Raw genomic sequence first — 22671 nt, forward strand, 5'->3', positions numbered from 1 at the left:
AAGTTTTGTCACATATATTGTTTTGCTTTGTGCAGTTTCTGTTATGGGTACCAGTTGCCGTGTGTAAGTTGCCGTGTGTAAGTTGAGTGTGTATGTTGCTTTGAGATCTGAAATTAATGGGACTCTCTTCTATTCAGTACATTTTGAAGGAATTTCATTTGGCATTGAGATAAGTGACTCCAGTAGAGATTTTCTTTTGTACATATAAAAAAGGTCAACATGGAGTTATGCAAGGAATGCATTTTTAGGTCATGTATGTCTAAGAAAGCAGGCAAATAAACATCTTCTCTTTGTGTGCTGAAAGGGAGGAAATGCTGTTTATTGGCACGCCATCACTACACTTAATTTTTATGAAATGATTTTTCAGGAAAGCAGTTGTTTGAATCCAACACTCTCTTTTCTCCAGGGACAGAACATCTTCTAACATTAGATTTACATACATGTGTGCTCTCAGATATAAATGTATACACATGTGCACATATGCATATACCACACGTGCTCAAACACATATACCCCACAGGTTTCTGGACATATGGAGAGAAAAAAGTGTGAAAAATTAGACTCTCCCCCCCCCCCCCCCCCAGTGGTGCTGGGGATCAAACCCAGGGCCTTGAGAAAAAGAGACTTATTTAACAAAAATCTTGCAATTCTAATAAGCACTGAATACCTATACAGTGAAAACACAGCTCAGAACTTGTAATAAATCTTTCCAGGTTTCTTGTTATTAGAGTTCTTTGAGGATATGTGGCATGGAGTTTTCATTAGTTTTTGTAAATAACTACCAGAGTAGAATATGTGTAAATTTAATTCTTCTTTTAAAATCTCAGACTTTACTCAGTTCATTTATGAAATTTAAAAATAATTTCCAGAAGGGAATATGTATTACAATTCAGACCAAAATGAATAAGAGGGGAAAGGTTATCTGTTTATTCATTTGTGCAAATGTGATATTATTTGTCAAAATAAAATTTTAGCTGTTGGGGCTGTGGTTGTAGCTCAGAAGTACAGCACTTGTCTAGCATGTGTGAAGCACTGGGTTCGATCCTCAGTACCACATAAAAATAAATAAATAAATGTCTAACTACAACTAAATTTTTTTTAGCTGTTATGGGATTAAAATATAATTAGTAATCATCTATCAAACAGTGTTTTAGCAGATAGCTGGTAGCAGAGATACCAAATTCTACTTGTCTTCAGCAAGGGAAATGAATTCTTTAATGTAACCATCAATCCAGGAGTAGGGAAGGCTACAGATGTCAGGGTAGGCCTCTGGCCCCAGTCTCTATGGGATTCTTTTGCATTAGGTGCTTAGCTGCCACAGGGCTTCCAGCTCCACAGCCAGATACAGCAGAAGGAGAGACAAAATGTCTCTTTCTTCCGGTGTTTGCTTTTTGGGAGTGGGGAAAACTTCCTGAAACAGACTGATGCCACCAGTATCATTACTCAGTCCCTTATTGAGTATCACTGTTAGAACTATCTCATAGGTTTAACTCAGTCACTCTGGGGAATTGGACTGCAGTGATAGTCTTATTCAGGATCCAAATTCTCTCCCTGAGCTAAGGTCATGGCTGCTATCCCTGGAGGCATAGAAGAGAGGGAAGCCCTTGCAAATTAGAGCTTTACTAGCAAGTGTTAAGCCAGAGTGGATAGGCAATTAATTCTGCTTTTAATAAACAGAAAATGATGGAAAAGAATGCATTTTTTAAAATCATGGAATGTGTGTATTAAATGAAACATTTGGTTTTTGAGTTCATTTTTTTTCCCCTCTGCTGGTTATCAAACCCAGGGCCTTGCTAGGCAGGCACTTTAGCACTGAACTACACCCATACCCCTTTGAGTTTACTTAAAAAAAAATAATATACTCCATTTTTGTAAAGAGATGATAGATTTTGCTAACAAATAAGAGTTTTTACTCCCAAACAGAGCATTTATCCAGGAATTCTTAAGTAATCTTTGCATAGGGTTGGGACTGAACATCATTTTGTCTTCATCACTCAAAATGAGGGAGTTCTAAATCCATAGCTGATAGTCATTGTTGGTGATCTTAGGACAACTGCTGCCACCCTTGTTACGTCTTATGAAAAAAGTAATATCCTAAGTGGGAGTATTTATACTTACAACAACTTTCGAAAAAGTCTTCAGTATTTTACTTTTTGAAAAAGGCATTTCCTGTGGATGGTTTGGCAATTGAGTTTAGTAAATGAGGAAGGTGCTACTGTGGGGTTCACAGCAATTTTATACCATGTGATCAATCCTTCCTCCCTATCTCTGTCTCTGTCTCTCTCTCCTCTTTGGATCAAAACCAGAACTTCACACATGCTAAGCACTCACTCTACCAACTGAGCTACATCCCCAGCCCTATAGTATGTAGATTTTAAATTTTTTGTTAATGGGAATAGAACCCAGGGTGCTCTACCACTGAGCTAAATTTTTTTGAGACAGAGTCTTGCTAAGTTGACAAGGCTGGCCTTGAACTTGCAATCCTCCTGTTTCAGCCTGGGATTGTAGGCATGCACCACTGTACCTGGCTAGCATGTGAATGTCAGACACAGTCTTGAGGTCTGTGATGACTGACAGGAATCAGAGAAATCTCAGTAGTAATAATGGAAACAGCCATTGTTTATTCATCACTTGCAACTCTGCCAAACCCATGCTTGACAGGTAGTGTATTTATCATTTTTTTTTCTAAAGAGAAAACACAACTTGTCCCACACTTCCTGTTGTGTAAGAGGAGTAAGATGGGATTCGAAACCAGGGTTTTCTGTCCCCAATTCCCATGTTTCTGATATATCATACTTCTAAAGAAGTAAGACCAAACAATAGCAATTCTGTCTTCTTTTGATGCAAGATACTGTATCAGATCCTTGGTCAGGTTCACAGATATGCTCCAGAATGACTTTGGTATAGTGTAGAACAAAAGTTATTCTTTTCTCATTGTAGCAAGGCTGAAAGGAAGTTCAGCTATCTTGCCTTCTTCCCAATTGACCCTTCCCTCCACAAAGAATGAAATTACTCTTCTGCTAAGAACCTTCTGGGTGCTTTTCTGTCTCACTGGGAATGGGAGCTAAGGGTGTAGACTGGCTCCGTGCTTTCTCTCTTGCAGTACTTGTCTGTTCTCTGATGTCATCTCCATCTGCTCCTCTCTTCTTTGACTCTGTTCTCTGCTCCATCCTCCTTGCAGTTCCTTGACCCCCTCAGTCTCTTTTCTGACTCAAAGTCTTTGACCTTGGGGTCTCTCTCTCTCCTGGGTTGCTTCCTTCGCTAGGAATCAGCATAGCTCATTCTCTCCTGTCTTTCAAACCTTTACTTAGATTGTCCTGATTAGAACCTCCCTGTGTGCCACTCCATATGGCATGGACTAACTCTTTACCTTTCTTCCTTCATCTTTTCAATATTTTAAAAAATGTTTTTATTAAGGCATTATAGTTATACATAATAGTGGGGTTCATTTTGACATATTCACAAGTGCATATAACATAGTGTTTTTGTCAGCTTTTTTATTGCTGTGACCAAAAGACCTGACAAGAACAATTTTAGAGGAGGGAAAGTTTATTTGATGCTTCCAGTTTTAGAGGTATGAGTCCATAGATAGCTAGCACTGTTGCTTTGGGCCCAGGATGAGGCAGAACATCATGGCATCAGTGTGGTGGAGGAAAGCTGCTCCACACTTGGTAATCAAGAAGCATAGAGAGAAAGAGAGAATGAGAGAGATATCTGCTTATTAGGGCAAAATATATACCCCAAAGGCAAGCCTCCAATACCTACCTTTCCTAGCCACACCCTACCTGCCTAGTTACCACCCAGTTAATCCCTATCAGTGGATTAATGGATTGATTAGGTTAAAGCTCTCATAACTCAATCATTTCACCTCTAAACCTTCTTGCATTGTCTCACATGAGTTTTTTTGGGGGCACCTCACATCTAAACCACAACACATAGTTTGTTCCATTTTGGTCTCCAGTACTTCCCCTTTTTTGTTCTCTGATCCCCTTTCTCTATTAGTTTTCCTTTATTCACTTATTATTTTTTTTTAAAAAGAGGGAGAGAGAGAATTTTTAATATTTATTTATTTTTTAGTTTTCGGCGGACACAACATCTTTGTTTGTATGTGGTGCTGAGGATCGAACCCGGGCCGCACGCATGCCAGGTGAGCGCACTACCGCTTGAACCACATCCCCAGCCCCTCACTTATTATTTTTAATTGTTAAATTACAGTTTTATAGAAAACTGGAATGCACTGTGATATATTCATACATGCACATAACATAAGTTGGTCAACTTCAAATCCCCAGTTCTTCCCCTTTCCCTCTCCTCTCTCTCCCTTAGTCCGTAAGGTTTTGTCTGTTTTGTGTGTTGTTGGATGCCAAGTACAGTAATCTCCCTTATCCACAGTTTTACTTTTTGTAGTCTTCATCACCTGTGGTCAGCTGTGGTTTAAAAATGTTAAATGGAAAATTCCAGAAATAAATAACTTATGAGTTTTAAATAACTGTTATTACAGTATGTTTTAAATAATTATTATGTTTTATTATCAGCTATTGTTATTAATCTCTTATTGTGCCCAATGTATCAATTCAGTGTTATCCTAGGTATGTATATATAGGAAAAACAGTCTAAAGAGGGTTTGGCACTATCCACAGTTTCAGACATCTTCTAGGGTTGTTTTTTTAAGATTCTGGATATCAAGCTCAGGGCCTTGCACATGGTAGGTAAGTGCTCTACCATTGAACTGCATCCCTGTGTCATGAAAACTCAGTAAGGGAAGATGCCTTTACCTAGATCAAAACCTGGCACAAAGTAGAGGCTTAGAAAATACTGTTGACTGGATGAAAGAGTCAGTGACTCATATATAGATTAGGACTGTGGCTGTCGTCAAGCAGGTGGACTGCTGAGAGAGATTCACAAGGGCATGGTATTACTTAAATGCAAAATCTTTAGAAGCTTTTGTCAGATTAGTGGTGTCTAGTCCTTTTGTGTCATCAAAAGAGTAGATCAGAGTGTCTGGTTTTAGTCAGCTTATGTTACTCTGATATTTCTCAAAACACAAAAATTATGTAAATTTTTAACTTCATGAAGCTTTTTCCAATCTCATTGACTTCTGGCATTTCAGAAGTCCTTGAAGGCCAGCACCCAGAGGCTTCCATGTGACTCTGCAAACCCAGAGACCATCATATTGACACTTTTGTGGTTTGCATGTGCTGCTAACAGATAATAAGCCTGAATGCCATGAAGGGAGATCCTTATGGATTTATTATTGTTTCTGCTACCCCAATAGCCTCATGGCAGACAAAGAATATACATGTATAGCAGGGAAGAACAAATGACCTTCAAATTTCAGACCAGACTGAAGATGCGTATATGGTGGTGATGGTTACCATTTTTGAAGGACTTGGACCTTTACACCTTTTCTATCTTGAGTAGTTTCCATCTCTTGAAAACCATTCCTTGAGTATGTGTGATATTCCAAGTTCTGTACAAAGTACTAGCAATACAGTGATAAAGGAGTGAAGTTCTATCTGTATCCAGCATCCAAACAAGTAGGGAAAGCAGACATTTACTAACATATATGTAAATGAACAATTTTATTTATTTATTTATTTATATTTATTTTTTAATTGTAGTTGGACACAATACCTTTATTTCACTTATTTATTTTTATGTGGTGCTGAGGCTCAAACCCAGGGTCTCACACATGCAAGGCGAGCGCGCTACCGTTGAGCCACAACTCCAGCCCTGTAAATGAATAATTTTAAAAAATATGATCAAAACTCTGAAGAAAAACAAAAACAAAACAAAAACACCACACAGGCAATGTGAGGGTAGGAGGGACCAGGGGAGACTTCTCTTAGAAACTTATACTTTATAAGGTTTGACTTTTGAGTAGGTCTGAAGGCTCTTGCTTTATTATTTCGTAGATTCATTAGCAACCATCACAGTTAGCAAGTAGCCTCAATGCCAAATCTCTGTAACAGGGTGCACGATATCATGAAGTTTAATGAAACTCAAAGGTTACTTAGAGAATAACTGTTTCTTTTAGGCTAATAGTGTTGCTTAGAGCAACAGGATTCTGTTGGATGTGGAGTCTGTGTGCAAACAGCTTGTATGGCCAGGATATCTAGCAGCAGCTATGTGACAGGGAAAGGGTGGTGGTGGCTGTAATCTCCATAGTTGAAGAATAAACAAATATTGATGTGGGACTTTAAACTATGGCAGTGCCAGGTAATTCTAGGAGTTTCAGCAGCTATACTAGAGGTGGATTATATTTTTTTTGGTTAAGGTGTCTTTCTGACTGCTTCAAACTGTCCAGAAGAAAAATAAAGAAGGAGGAGGGGGAAAAAAAAGTCTTTGTGTTTATATCACGAATATAAAGTTCTTTTAAATATGAATTGAATGACAACTGGTCTTTAGAAACCATACTTGTACTTCTCTAGCAGCAGTGTTTTATCTTGTGAGGTTAATACCTTGTAACATTGTTAGCAGTATTTAATATTTAAATAGCATGCAGCTATCCTCTACTCTGTGGAATACAAATTTCTGCAAAAATGACAGCTCAGAATTTTTTCAGTCTCTTCCATTATGCAGTGTGATGTGACTTTCCATATAAGGAAAACCAAACTAAAACAAAGCTCTACAGGCTCCTTGGAAAACCATTTAGGAGGTGCTCTGTTTAGTATGCCCATGTCATAGAATTGCCATTTCTCTGCCACAGCATCAGGATCCTTAACTTGTAGTCTGCTTTGATATTATACTTTTCTGCCTTTCCCCCTTAGTTCTTAAATGCATGACTCCATGAGGATTGCTGCATTACTCAGGAACTTGGTGTGTTTGTGGATTATAGTAGGAAATTAATCAGGGAGTTGCCGTTGCTGACTTGACTGCCTTTTAAAAGCAGAGTTTCTCAAAGTGGGGAGTGAACCCCTGTTTCAGAGCACCTGCTCCCAATCTCTAGGGATGCTTCTTTCTGTTAAAACTGGATTTCTGGGCCCAATCCCAGAGTATCTGAGTAAGAAACTCTAGGATCCAAATAGGGATGAGCATTGCAGTTCAATTCTCACAGGCCCCCAGAACTCCATAATTATCATGACTTCATCCTACACATTTGAACATTATTTTGATGCTTCTGTGGTAGCAGAGAGCACCAGAAGCTTACACAAGTCCACTTTAGTGCTGTTGCTGGTGCTTATAAATATTACTTGAAAAGTGACTCAAAGTTGTTTTTTTTTTCTCTTTTTCTTCAAATTTTGACCCATTTTCTTTTCAGAAAAGACCTGATAATGTACCTGTCTGTTCTCCATGGGCCAAGTGATACAGATACAAAGTTAAATGAAAGGAATTCTTTTCAGGTTGTGAAAATAAATTATTTTAAGACAATAAAGGCTCGTTTGTAAAACAATTGTAAAGAAAATAAAGAGATTTTATTCTTTGGGGAATCTTGTCATTTCCAAGGACTTTGCTAAATATGCTATCAACTCTGTAAGTCATTTCAAAATAAACACAGCTAAAGAAGTAGTTCAGCTGCACGAGGTCACACACCTGTAAATTCAGCATCTAGGGAGGCTAAGGCAGGAGGATGGCATGTTTGAGGCCAATCTTAGTAACTTAGCCAGATCCTGTCTCAAAATAAAAAGGGCTAGGGACACCCCTGGATTCAATCCCAGTATTGAAGAAAAAAAAAAAAAAAAAAGATCAGCTGAGATTGAAAATCCTTCTGCCTGTGCCCTGACTGGCTAATTGATCAACTTGATCTAGCTGAGTTTTTTCCCTTCAAAATTCTCCTTGCATGTGTAGCAAAGGTCCATGATGACTTTGGAGGAGAGGAGATGGATTTTTAAATAAAAGGTTCCAACTTTCATTTCTGTGTCTCCAGTACTGAACTAAATGCTTAGTACATAGTGGGCTCTCAGTAAATTCTGTGGCAGCTGGAGTTTCTTGGGGTGGTCTTCTTCTAGGATAAGATTAAGTTTAAACTGTGCCTTCTCAGGAAAGAGTCTACCCCACTGAGAGAGTAGAATAGAGTGAACAGTCATTTGAGTCACTAAAATCTGCTGCTGATGGCTAAAAAGCAAGGGTAGTGGCCAGTGATGGTGATTTGAAGTGCATAGGTCATAATATATTTTGTATGTTTCCAGAAAATGAGCATGGAACAACTGCTCATAATTCAGTCAAACCTAGTACCACAGGTGGAGGGACCTTGAGAGAAAGAAGCAAAGGGCACAGCCACCAAATGTAAGGAGTAAGGCAAACAGTTCTTTGGGGAGGCCCAAGGCTGTATTGGTCCCTCTAGTATGCAGAGAAGGAGGAGGCCCTGAGAAGTCTTCTCTTAGCAGGCTGAGAACAGAAAGGTTGCAGAGGTGCTGAGGCTACCCATGGAGGAACTCAAGAGGAATAATCTCTAGAGCTGCATCTACACGACCTCTTTAGAATAGAATATATTGATAGAATTTGAGTGTATTGGTATATTATATAGATAACAATAAGAGCCCCACTTATGCATTTTACTTTGTTATTTCTTCTAAAATAATGTGCATCTTAAGCCTTGTACTGGTTTGGCTTTTTGTTTTGTTCGTTTTTTTTTTTTTTTTCTTTTAAACACAGAATCAAAACTTGGGATATATGCCAGGTACAGTGGCACACACCTATAATCCCAGCGGCTAGGGAGGCTGGGGTGGGAGGAATGTGAGTTCAAAGCTAGCCTCGGCAAAAAGAAGGCAGTAAGCAACTCAGTGAGACCCTGTTTCTAAATAAAAAATACAAAGTAGGGCTGGGGATGTGGCTCGTGGTCAAGTGCCCCTGAGTTCAATCCTCAGTAACCTAAATAAATAAATAAACTTGCATGTAGCTAGAGGATTCATTAACAAGAATGCATTTTCACTCTGGTGGCATTTTTGTTACCTTGAAACTTGAAGATGCTGTAAATACTTCCAAAAAAGCTTTTTAGTAAGTTCACATTACTTTTCAGAAAAGACTTATTTTTGTCTGTATAATAATTCTAATTCAGCTGGGTATTATGGCACATGCCTGTAATCCAAGAGACTCTGGAGGCTGAGGCAGGAGGATGGCAAGTTTGAGGCCAGCCCGGGCAACTTAGATGTCTCAAAACAAAAAGGGCTGGTAGGGTATCTCTGGTTCAAATACCAATTACCCCTGCCCCCCCAGTTCTAATTCATGATTTTAGTTCTCCCTCCCCTACCTGTTATATGTCTATCTCTTATATTCTGCAAACCCCCATAAAGGCATAGAGAGACTCTTACGTGTGGAAAATTCCTGTGGGGTTTTAGCAATTCACAATGCTGTTCTTTTGATTGGCTCTTCACTTGCTCATTTCTTTAGTAAGAAGATTCACTTATAATTAAAAAAAAAATTGTTAGCATCAGTGGTCAAAAAGCCCCATCCCTCCATCTCCCCTCTCCATACTAGTGTTCGAAACCAGTGTTTTGGGTAGGTTTCCTTTTTAAAAACAGTATGTAGAATTTGAGCTCATGCTTCCCTATGAAGACCAGAATCATTTTCTTTTTATACAACCCTTTCTGAGAATAGTGATGCTGTTTTGCTAAAAATGTTCTTGTAGTAAAGATGTTTTATAAGCATGTAGACAGACTAGGTATTTATGAAATGCCTCCTGGTTGTGGTGGTTACATTGATAAGAGTTATCTTTTTGTGCCAGCAAAAAGTATCAAATGTTGATCTAGATTCTAAAAAATTTGCCATTCCCCTCCAAATAGCTATTTTTATATGTGTGGATGAATCTGGTGAATATCCTTTGGATTAGAAATCATTTTCAGATTAAATCACTGATGTTGCTTGAATTAAGCAAGTGAAAGCAAATGAGATAAGAATGCTTAGGTTCCAGAAAATAAATCGTACAATTATAAGAGGTGGAACTTGAAATATTGTCATGTTTTTTGGGGAAGAACTTTTAATGACACTGTATTTAATGACACCGTATATGATTGTAACACATATAGCCACGTGTGGGAGTATTCCTCTTGCAAACTTCTAGAAATCATGATTTTGTAATGTAGCTTATAGAGTGATTGATAATTAAGCCTTTCTTTTTTTTTTTAAAGAGAGAGTGAGAGAGGAGAGAGAGAGAGAATTTTTAATATTTATTTTTTAGTTCTCGGCGGACACAACATCTTTGTTGGTATGTGGTGCTGAGGATCGAACCCGGGCCGCACGCATGCCAGGCAAGCGCGCTACCGCTTGAGCCACATCCCCAGCCCCTAAGCCTTTCTTTTTTGAGAAACCTTGTAAATTTGGATTAATTGCGTTTCATTTATGTATTTATTTTAACTAGTAAGTTATTTTACTATATTCCATTGTAAGGAATATGTTACATGTTGCTTGCCTTAATATGATAAGGCCTAGTCTAGAATTTGTTATCAAAGGAGGGGCCTTTTTCTCCCCCAAATCTTCCAGAGGCACTAATTATAGAAGATTTTGTAGTGACATTATCCTCTACCAAATCTTTATGCAGCATTGTGTGTCTTGTCTCCACTGTGCATGTTTTCTTTAATTTTGACTGGATTCTAATAATACACAGGACCTGAATGAATACAGTTTGATGCCTGGACTTTATTATGAATAATCTGAGAGACTCTTAGTTCCGGAAATGCAAGGTCTAGTGTTACTCAGCACCAATTAAATATTGCCAGTGAGTATGCTATTTGCTTTACACATGTCATTCCATTTTGCCTACATAGTGCCTCTGCAAAGGAGGTGGTATTGTACCTGCTGTACAGGTTGGGGAACAGAGGTTCAGAGAGCTCTTGTCAAGGCCCAGGGTTACCCCACAAGCATAGGAGTTTTGCAGGTTTTGTCTTCAGTCTTAGCCCAGAACCATGGTACTTACTCTTATGCAGTGTTGTTTCTCCTGTAGCTTTGCCTATTTCATAAATTGATTTCCCTCCAGGAACAAACAACTTTGTCTCAGCTAGGGGTTATAGCCTATTTTCTGTTTTGTAACAATGCCAAGTACATAATTTAAAACTGTGCATTTTTTAAAAGTTGTTTATCTATAAGTGGTTGTTGCTTTTAAGCAAATGAGTATTAAAGGACAGTCAGGCGAGAAGCTAAGTCATACAGCAGCCATGTACGAGGGGAAAAGCGGAAGACCAGCATGCTGATGAGTCCTGTCTTTACCTGGGTTCATTGTTCCCTAGCACATAGTTTAGAGTTTGTGGGCCTCAAAAGTTCTTTTGTTGGCTTGTTTGTTTAGTTCAGTGACTATTCCCTTGTGCTTTTGTAGTAATATGCACTTCTATACTGGAAAACCAAATAGTGTTGAAGTCATATGAATGCAGTTTTGATTAAAAAAACAAAAACACATGGACAAATCCCAAGCATTCGAACAGTTGGATGTCAAATAGTTGTGTACTTATATATGTATATGTAACTGTGTGCGTGCGTGTGCGTGTGTGTGTGTGTGTGTTAAAGTGAAAAAAAGCAAACTAAAGTGTGATATAATTTTGAGCTTTTAACGGAGTGAAAGAAAAGAGAACCCTTTTGACCCTGAGATTGAACCAAGCTCACTAATGGGGGATTATATTTCCTTTTCCAGGAGTTGAGAATTGCTGTCAGTTCTGTAGAAAGTAATACTTAACATTTACATAGTTTATACCATGATGTTTTAGATAAAACTAAATTGTTATTGGTTATCACACAGTCAAGGAAGACATAACTATGGAGAATAAAAATAGTACCTTAAGGTTTTTGAACCTGACAATGTGGAAGGAGTAGGAGAATGGACAGAAGTCCATGGCAAGGTGGTGATGGGGATGGGGGTAGGTGGTGGAGGGACATGTGAGGATGCTGATTTTCTTCTCTTGGTGGGATGTCAAGAAATACTGTTCAATGCTGTTGAAACAAGAAACAGAGCTAACCAATTGAAGAACTAAAAATAGCAAAATCAAGGAAACTAGGGACAAATTAGAGGTGAAGTGAGTGTGAATGAGTTAGATATGGGGGAGGCAGTGAGTCGATAGATACTGTCAGAGATTCACAAATCAAGAAGAGATATAAGCCTATTATTATGGTCATAACCACAGAAAGAGAGTAAAAGCAAAAATAACAGGAGGAAATTAAAAGGGGGAATAAAGGCCTAGACTTGCTTACTTTCCATTTATTACCGTGGTTCTATTTGGGAAAACTTTAGCTGCATATGCATTACTTTAAAAATAATTAAAGAAAAAAGTATTTCAGAAATTGTATGCATATAGTATCAGAGGTAATTTTCCATTTGTACTACTGTGGCTGCACCTAATGCTAGGCTCCTAGGGATCCCCTTTGCCAGTGTTGGAAGTTTCTAGTTTCCAAAGACTCTGACAATGGTATAGTGTGGTGGGGTGACAGCTTACACCATTCCCACTCAGATACTCAACTGGCATCATGGTTAGATCCTGATCAGAATGTGAGAACAGTCTTTTATTTTTGGTACTAGGGATTGAGCCTAGGGTTACTTTACCACTGAGCAGTATCTCCAGTGCTTTTTAATTTTCATTTAGAGATGGTCCTGCTAAGTTGCTGAGGCTGGCCTCAGAACTTGCAGTCTTTCTGCCTTAGCTTCCTGAGTTAATGGGATTACAGACTTGTGTCAGGACTTGGCTGACAGTCTTTAGATATAAGAAATAAAACGGAAAGAAACCACATGACCCTTCCTCATACAGGCAGAGAGAAAGGGCTTCTCCTACATGAGCCGCCTGGAAGCCCATTCCTTGGCTGGAGCTCCTGTGTCTTCTGGATCCCACTTCCTTTTCTGGGATGCCACAGCCAGTCTGGAAAGTGGAGGCTAGGGTTGCCTTTGTTTTCTCTGGTCCAAGGAGTGGCTGAACTTCAGAGCACTGACTTCCTCCCAAGAACTTCCTGAAAGGGGAAATTTTGACTTTTCTGTATGAACACTTAAAATGCCTGTGGGTTGAACAATGGGGGATTTGATTTTGTTTTGATCTTGGGGAGCATAGATAGTTGTGTTCATGGCGCCTCCAGGTGGGCAGTCAAGGAAGAAATTCATGGTAGGGCCAGGGAGGGAGCTTGAGCACTTGGCTTATGAAGAGTCTTGGCTGTGCCATTTAGTTTGTGTGGTTGTGGAAGGCAATGTCTTTGGGAATCAGGCAAGTTATTTTATTTGAATGGCACAGTCTGATTGTGGCCTCTGGCCAGCTAAAATCCTGTGGCTCATTGATACTCTTGTTTAGCTTCTGTGTATCAACTAAGAGCAGGTTTTTAGGGTTGCCAGAGCTTCCAGTTTTTCTAGAAAAACAAGGAGTCTGGTTTTTATGTGCAATCTCTTGGATTTTAAATATTGCCAACTAATTGAAATAATTTAAAACTATTTTATAGAATTTAAAAATAAGACTATTCTGTGGATGAAGTTCCTTGGCAGCCAGTTTTTAGCCTCTGTTTAGGACTTTGAACTGCTGACTTCCAGTTGTTCTCATACCATGATTGTTGAAAACAAGGTGAGCATCTACTGTGCATTTTATTCATATTGCATCTTGTCCCCAAAGTATTTAAAGATGCTTTCATTACATATAAGCCAACGTGAGTCAGAATTTCGTGAAAAAAGTGAAAAACAGTGTGGGGATAACACATGGAACCAGAGTGATGTGTTCTCCATAGTTGTGGATGCCATAGTGCACAGATAAAACAAGATAAAAACATAGTGCAAGTTAGGGAGCTGTAGCAATTCAGAGGGTTTGTCATGGTGTGCTCATTCTGAACTAAGTCTTCACAGATAGAACTCCTTTATTATTTGGGGGCTGGATTTTTATAGTTTGAATAATTCCAAACACTGAACAAGCATATAGTAAGCTATTCAATAAAATACAATGAAAACTTACCGGAGCATTTTTATATGAACCATTATTAGAAAGAGTAGAACAATTAGTCATGCTTTGTAATTTGTGTTAATTAAATCTTACCATAGGTAATTTAGGTTGGGCTATCATATGAATGTTTTATCATCACCTGACGTTCTCTTTAGTTCACCTGGGGGTGTTCAGAGATGGAGATATGTGTAAGCAGATATGGTAGCCTTCTGCTACATTTGCTGTTGTTTTGCTCTTCCTTTTCTAGGGCTTTGAGATGAAGTGTGAGCTCATTTATTTGTTGGTTTTTTTCTTTTTTTGAGGAATGACCACCAGGCGATGAATTTTCCTCTTAAAACTGCTTTCATTGTGTCCCATAGATTCCGATATGTTGTGTCTGTATTTTCATTTATCTCTAAGAATTTTTTGATTTCCCCCTTTATGTTTTCTGTAACCCATTGATCATTCAGTAACATATTGTTCATTTTCCATGTGATGTAGGATTTTTCATTCCTTCTTTTATCATTGATTTCCAGTTTCATTCCATTATGATCAGATAAAATGCATGGTATTATCTCCACCCCTTTATATTTACTGAGGGTTGCCCTATGGCATAATATATGGTCTATTTTTGAGAAGGATCCATGTGCTGCTGAGAAAAAAGTATATCCATTTGATGATGGTTGATATATTCTATATATGTCAGTTAAGTCTAGGTTATTGATTGTGATATTGAGTTCTATAGTTTGTTTATTCAACTTTTGTTTGGAGGATCTGTCCAATGGTGAGAGAGGTGTGTTGAAGTCACCCATAATTATTGTGTTGTGTTCTATTTGATTCTTGAACTTGAGGAGAATTTGTTTTATGAATGTCGCAGCACCATTATTTGGTGCATAAATATTGATAATTGTTATGTCTTGTTGGTGAATGGTTCCTTTATCCCTTTTGATTAACTTAGTCTTGAAGTCGATTTTATTCGATATGAGGATGGCCACCCCTGCTTGCTTACGAGGACTGTGTGCGTGGTATATTTTTTCCCATCCTTTCACCTTCAGCCTGTGTATGTCTTTTCCAATCAGATGTGTCTCCTGGAGGCAGCATGATACCAGCCTATGTCGCTTTATTGGAGAGTTTAAGCCATTAACATTCAGAGTTACTATTGATATATGGTTTGTACTTCCATCCATGTTTGATTATTTATCCTTTATTAAAAAAATTTAGTTTGTTTCTCCATGATTATCTTTCCCCTCACCCTCTGTCTTTACCGAGGCATGTCCCACTGATGGTTTTGGTTATTGTTTTTCATTTCTTCCTCGTGTAGTGTTTTGCTCAAAATGCTTTGCAATGCTGGTTTTCTGGCTGCAAATTCTTTTAACTTTTGTTTATCATGAAAGATTTTTATTTCGTTGTCATACCTGAAGCTTAATTTTGCTGGATACAGAATTCTTGGTTGGCATTCCTTGTCTTTCAGTGTTTGAAATACATTGTTCCATGACCTTCTTGCTTTCAGTGTCTGTGATGAAAAATCCGTTGTTAACCTTATTGGTTTACCCCTGAATGTAACCTGTCTCCTTTCTCTTGTACCTTTTAATATTTTCTCTTTGTTCTGTATATTGGATATCTTCATAACAATGTGTCTTGGCGTTGGTCTACTGTGATTTTGTGTGCTCGGTGTCCTGTATGCATCTTCAATTTGTATATCTGTTTCCTTTTTTATTTCTGGGAAGTTTTCTGTAATTATTTCATTCAGCAGGTTACTCATTCCCTTGGTTTGAATCTCTGTACCTTCTTCTATCCCGATGACTCGTAAGTTTGGTTTTTTTATGTTATCCCATAACTCTTGGATGTTTTTCTCGTGATTTTTTACCAGCCTTTCTGAGTTGGCTAGACTCTTTTCAAGATGATATATTTTTTCTTCATTATCTGACGTTCTGGCTTCTACTTGCTTCACTCTGTTAGTGATACTCTCAATTGAGTTTTTAATTTGGTTTATCGTTTCCTTCATTTCTAGAATTATTGTTTGATTATTTTTTATAATCTCTATCTCCTGATAAAAATGCTTAACTTCTTCTTTTATCTGTTTATGTAATTCATTCTCAATGTGTTCTTTCGCTGTTTGAATTTGCTGTCTTGTATCCTCTTTAAGGTTCCATTCCATCTGTCTAAGGTGTTCCTTGAGTTCTTTATATGACCATTTTTCTGATGACTCTAGGTCCTCCTGAATATTTAGGCTGTCCTGCATTGTTTGTACTCCTTTTCTTCCTTGCTTTTTGAAGCTGCTCATGTTACTTCTTGTTCTGTTTGACTGCTGAGTTACTGTTTACTCCTATAAATTTATTTGATGCTGTAGCCGTAGGTTTCAATGAAGTTATCTCCTCTGCCGCAGTCTGATGACGTCAGTTCTCTGCCATGGTGGTGTCTCTTGCAAATGGCGACAGTTCGTTTCCCTTTGCCGGGCGACCAATGCAACGGGTGGGTCCTTACTGTCTCTCCTAAGCCCCATTTCAAACCTGTGGCCACTACCTATGAAGGCTCGGTAGGCATTTACCTCCGTAGGATCAGAAGGGCTGACCAGTTGTTTCAGCCAGATGGATTAGTGCTGAGTCACAGCTGTTCGTCTGCGGGAAGCAGGCAAACGGGAGCTTGAATTCAGCCGATCCGGGCTCAGTGTGTCTATTCTTGCTTGTTGATGAGAAAACAGCATTACTGCCAACCTTTCGGGCTTTGAAGGGATTTCAAACTTTATCTTGATTTGATGGTTAAAAAAAAAATTAACCAAAGGCACGTTTTCTAAGTCCTTGTCTGGCCTTACCCATTAGAAAAGTGTGAGCTACTGTTCTATCGAAACTAATTAAACCTTAAATGTATAACCAACTCTCAATTACCAAGGTTAATGGTACTACATGCATACATAATTATATCTTACATTTATACAGTGCTTTTAACTTCTTCAAAGCACTTTTCACTGTATTGCATATATGAAACAGAATTTTTTTTTGAAACCCACAAGTAAGGTAAAAAATGAATTTTGGAATCAATAATTTTAGCTTTGTAATTTTCCCAAGCTATTAGAGCTATTATAGCCCAGTAGGATATTTATCACTTTACTCTGTTTCTCATCCCTCTCAAGCAAAGACAAGAAATGACTGTAAGGTCTAGAGCAAGAAAAAGAGAAGTCAAGAACCTGGACCTTCCATAAACAAGATCATTAACTCTGGGTCATTAAAAATAATTGTCTGTATGTGGTGACTCTATCTGTCTGGGAAGGCCAGAAAGAGATGCCATAGGAAATGATGTGTAACAGTATTTACAGGGCTCTCATCATTGTCATTCATTCAGTAAGTACCTACTGTGTGCCAGGCATCATTTCCAACAGAGGACAGGTACATCACTGAGCAATTCAGGCAAGGCCACTACTACCATGGAGATAACCTTGAGCTAGGCAGACAGCAAATGAGCAAGTACACAAATAAGGTGATTCCAGGTAGCGTGAAGCACTGTAAATTCCAGAAAACACAGGGATGTGTGAGAGAGTGCCTTGGAGAGGGACTGCTATTTTAGATAGGGGGGCCCAAGAAGGCTTCTGTAAGTAGGTGATATCTAAGATGCAACCTTCGAAAGGAGAAAGAGCCCACCTGAGAAGTTCTGCTAGCCAGAATGATGGAATTAATACAATGGGCAAGTCTGCTGGAGACCCTGGATTTGTGGTTTCTCATTTTGTGTCCCTTTGTTAATATTCCAAACATCTCTTCAGGACTCTTGATTTATTTGCTTCTATGATGGGCATTGCTAATACCAATCCCTTGACAGGGATACTCAGGGTAATAATAAGTAAATAAATGTAAAGAGTGATATAAATGCTGAATGATGATTACAGTAATAACCTTTTATTCAAGTCGGCACTGTGATGGGCAGCTCACACTCGGATGCCTTAGCAAATGTGGAAATCGATACCGCAGCTCCTGCACACATCAGCACCATCCTTTAAAATAGAAAAAAATAAATGAGCCGATCATCAAGATATTCAAAGTGGTTAGTGATCAAATAGCTGTCTTGAGCGAAAGCCAGTGTGCGAAGTGTAAAATGGGAGTTGCAAGGTAATGGCACAGTGCAGAATGGAGCACATAGAGGACAACTGGTAAGCATAGCTGGATGCTTGCTGGTACACATACCCCTGCCACAGGGCAGGAATTCTGTGGGCTTGGGGACCAGGCACTGCCACCACCAAAAGCACTGACAGACGGAAAGTGGGATGAGAAAGAGCTGGATCAGCAACATCTCTGCCAGCAGCCCCATCTGGCCCTCTTGGCCTTGGTAAGCCTCCCCTGAGGGTGAGGAGGACTGAGAAGCCAGTACCAAGGGCCCTTCCTTGGAAGGGCACCAAGGAAGTGGGGAGGGAGGGAAGGAGAGAAGAGGGGAATGAGCACTTGAGCACTACACATTTTTCCTTTCTGGAATAAATTATTCCAGTGCCTCGAGAGACTTCATAACTGAGCCTTCCTACAGGATTGGACCAAATAATCATCCCCACTAGTTGTTTCTCTTCCTGCCCTCAAAACGCTCCACCCAAATATTACACTAACAAAATTACAAATTATTTTTTTGTGGGTCCTGCCATTACTTTGAGATTAAAATTCATGTGCCCAAACATTCCTTCCTTCCTGTCTCCCATTCCACGATGGCAATCACATGGTATGGCCATATAGACAGACAGTCAGACACCCCTCCACACCCCCCCAACACACAGTCATGTGTTAAGCCCTAGCTCAGCTATTGCAGAGTGCCTATACAGTGTGGGCCACATAGCAGAAAATTTTAAGTTATTGTTCCATCTTCTCTGAAAAAGAGAAAGGAAGAGGAGAATTAAAAAAAAAAAAAAAGAAAACGCATATCTTAAGGTTGATTCCTGACACTTGACACTTGGCTCCATATTGACTGAGCAAATCACTTTCCTGTGTAGGATGGGTAAAATAGAGATGTTCTCTGAATTGCTCAGATCCCCTAGGGCATACTTCACATCTTGAAGTTTGGCTAAAAATTAGAGAGGGGGTTTAAAAAGAATATGGCTAGATAATCCTAGCCTTTAGGAAATTATGGTTTAAATTGGAGTAGGGGAGGATTAAGATCCTAAAAAAATATGTAGTTGATTTTAACCAAATGAAATAATTCAAATATTTTAAATATTTATGATAACTGTATTTAAAATTCTTTGGGCTATCCCAGAACACAGGGAGTGCTCAGTAAGCCTTCTGCTGGTAAGTCAGGCATGGTATTAATGTCAGTCTCCCAGCATCTCAGGCTATTTGTTCCTGAACTTATTGGTTCAAGTGTACCATTTATTCAGGTGTTTTGTTCCCCATGTAGTTAAAAGAGGAATCTGAGGAAAATTGTTGTCAGGAGACAGAATTATGTTTGAGACCAAATCAGTCTGAACTAGGTTAGTTCTTAGCAGGCATGCCAAAATGGCCTTCAGATTTTTGTCTGGTGTTTTTAATGCTCTGAACTGCCAATAAAGCAGAAGAAAAACCTATAAAGAGAGAATTTATCGGCTTATATTGCATGCTTTTAAATTAAGATAACCAATACCCAACAAAATATAGTATTGAAGCCCAAGCAATTATTCCCAGTTATTGTTTCAGATCATTGATTTAATCTTGATTTTTCCTCTTCTCTTTTCCCTCTCACTCCTCCTGTCTCTGTGTCTGTTCTTTCCTGACTCCCTTTCTTTCCTTAGTGTCTAGCTCTGTTGCTGACTGCTTTGGAATTGTTTTTGACCTTTCTTCTTTTCATTTTTGACATTCTCTTGAAAATGGCTCCTGGTTATCTTCTAGCTCTCTCTAGTTCTGGTTGCATAGAGATGTGACCATACCCAGACAAGTTTTTATCCCCAAATCCTTGTGGCTTTGACCTGCCTCAGTGGCACCCAGTGTGAGGCTTGACTCCCCCAGATTGGGGAGGGTTGGGAAAGGGACAGCAGAAGAATCAAGGGAGGAGCAGGAAGGGTATCTGGTTCCACTTAAATTATTCAGGGAACTGAGACTTTGTCTGTTGCACATTCTATGTCTCCTCATTTCTTGTTCTTTTTCTTACCCTTTTGTTTCTGACTCTTCCTCTCCCCAATTTTTGAGTCTCGGTCTTCTAATTAGTCTGTCTTCTTTAAGCATCCTTTGTATGACTTAAGTAGGAGTGAGAGTTAGTGCATTAGCCAAAGTAGCTGGAAGTTACTGTTGAATTGCTACCATTTATTGCACTTATCAAATGCCATTTAGTCATCTTAGTTGGCAAACTGGGCTGCCTTGCCTGAGTCTGTTGATAGGAAAGTCAATAAATGTTTGTCAAATGAATAAATGAATGAATGCACTCTTAAATGTGTTCTAGTTCTGTAGGATTGTATCAGGTACTTTAAATAATACAGAATGCAAGGCTTAGTTCTTGGCATCTTTTTGTACCTATCCACCAAAGACTGTTTTGAAGTGGCACAGAGCATTAGACCATTTTCACTATTTCTTATGGAAAATAAGATGTCATCTCTTAAAATAGAATATCAGCAAAGCAATGATTAGCAGTAACAAACACAAGCTAATGCATTATGGGAGTTGAACACTTGATTGCTATCCAAGGGTTTTCTACCTAACATCTCCATAAATAGCAAAATGTACAAAACAAAATGAATAGCATGCAGTAAACACCCTAGACCCTCCACCCATGGCGAAATACAATTTTGACATCTTCTCAGAAGACTCCACTCTCCTGTCTGTTATAATAATATTTGTATCAGCCCATCTTTATACTATAATGAAGTGCTTGAGGCTTTAACTATAAAGAAAAGCTTATTTAGTTTCCAGTTCTGGTAGTTTAGGAACATGTTACAGATGTTGGGTAGAGTTCGATGAGGACTTCATGGTGGGAGACATGGCAATGGCTGGAGCCCATGTGAGAGGAAAAGATCAAATCATTAAACAGGAAGCCAGGGAGAGTGGACAGGCAGTCTTAAGACCTCCTATTAGGTGCCCCCACCTTGTAAAAGCCCCGCCACTTCTTAGCATCACCACCCTGAGGACTAAACTCCATGAGCCCTTGGGGGACATCCAAACCAACCTGACCATAGCAATCCTTTATTTACTTTTGCCACCTTTATGAAATCCCCTACATAATTAGTTCTACCCAATTTTAAATGTAATAAGTGGGGGGGGGGGACAACCATGTGCACTTTTCATTTTGGGCTTGAAAAAGCAAACTAGTTGTTGTGTTTTACTAAGATATTTTGAATTTTACTGATTTCTGTTGAAGATCAAGACATTTATTCTCTAGTCTACTTTTATGTTTGCTGACTGCTAGTCTCCTTAATCCTTCAAAGGTATCCTTCCCCAAACTGCCTTTGGTCTTATACTAATGCTTTTCCAGATTCAGTGGAACTTTGAAGGATACTGAGCTCATCATGATGAAATGAATGTTTACATTCCATGATCATCATTATAATTATTCCTAATTTGTACTTTGCTTCAAAAAGTCTCTTCCCCTACCTCCTAAAGTCTGTACTTTCCAAATGGTATCTACAGCTTTAATTATACCTGACAATAAACTGCTCTAACCACAAAATCTGTTTAATCATGTACCACACCCAGATTACAGAATCTGACATCACCTTTCAATATTTTATTTTTAAATATCCCACTAATATTAGGCTCTTAAAGAGTTAATCTTAGCAATGCTGTTCTTAACTGTTCCTGTAATTATTTTTATAATAAAACTTGTGACAAATGATTGAATAGTTGTTGTATTATTTATTAAACTGGGGGTAAGATGAACTTTTCAACTACTATATACCAAATGAGTCTACCAAGTAAAGTCTTTAGTGGATCTGGGTGTGATGGCACACGTCTGTAATCCCAGAGGCTCAGGAGGCTGTGACAAGAGAACTGAAAGTTTGCAGCCAGTTTGGGCAATTTACTGAGAACCTGCCTCAAAATAAAAAATAAAAAGTTCTGGAGAGGAAGCTCAGTGGTAGAGTATCCTTGGGTAACGTGGTCTGTACTGGTACAGGGGTGCGGAGTTGAGGTGGAACTTGGGCCATGATCTGCATACAGAATTAAATCAGATGATGCAATGTAAAAAGGAACTTTGGGTCTATAATAATCCTGCTAATCATGTCACCTTTCAAATTACCCAGGTAATATCACTTTCCATAATAAAGGGATCTCCTTGTGGGTCCTTTGTGATAGGTTTTGGATAGCACCTGGTGACAGATTCCATTGGAGAAAAGGACAGAAGACTAAAATGAAAATTCTGTATTTGAGAAAAGTATTCTGGATCCTAAATGCTATCAGTCTAATGCTCACAACATCGCCACACTGTTTTGTGAATCATAACATTTTGTTGCCTAGATTTTTTTTACTTGATTCATACAGGCTATAGTTCATAATAAATTAAATAGTGAGCTGTATTCTAAATCTTCTATGTTATTTGGGAACAGTCAGTGGAGTGCTCTGGCAGAATCAATTGTTTCATGTGGGGGCAAGAAATATTTAGTTGGATTATGAAAATCCTTCAAGTGCTTATATTGAACTTTATCTTTCAGAAGTTGTTCAGTGGTTGGCTATTTATTTATTTATAATTGGGGTCACCATGAGGAAAACTGTCCTGATGGTTTCCAAGGGGATAAAGACTGGCAGCAAGAACAGGTGAGATGATACAGCAATGATTTGGGCTTTAGGAAACAAGGTTGGATTAGGCTGGCAGTGGTGGCACTGAACTGGAAAGAAAGGGATGGACACAGCACAGATCACAGGGGAGAATTTGGCTTCTTTCTTGTTGTCATTTCAGTCACTTGGACTTGACGCTGCTTAAATTCCCTGGCTTATTTCTC

This window comes from Spermophilus citellus (assembly GCF_964194105.1).
Source record: "Spermophilus citellus genome assembly, chromosome: 2".
In the NCBI taxonomy this organism is placed as follows: Eukaryota; Metazoa; Chordata; class Mammalia; order Rodentia; family Sciuridae; genus Spermophilus; species Spermophilus citellus.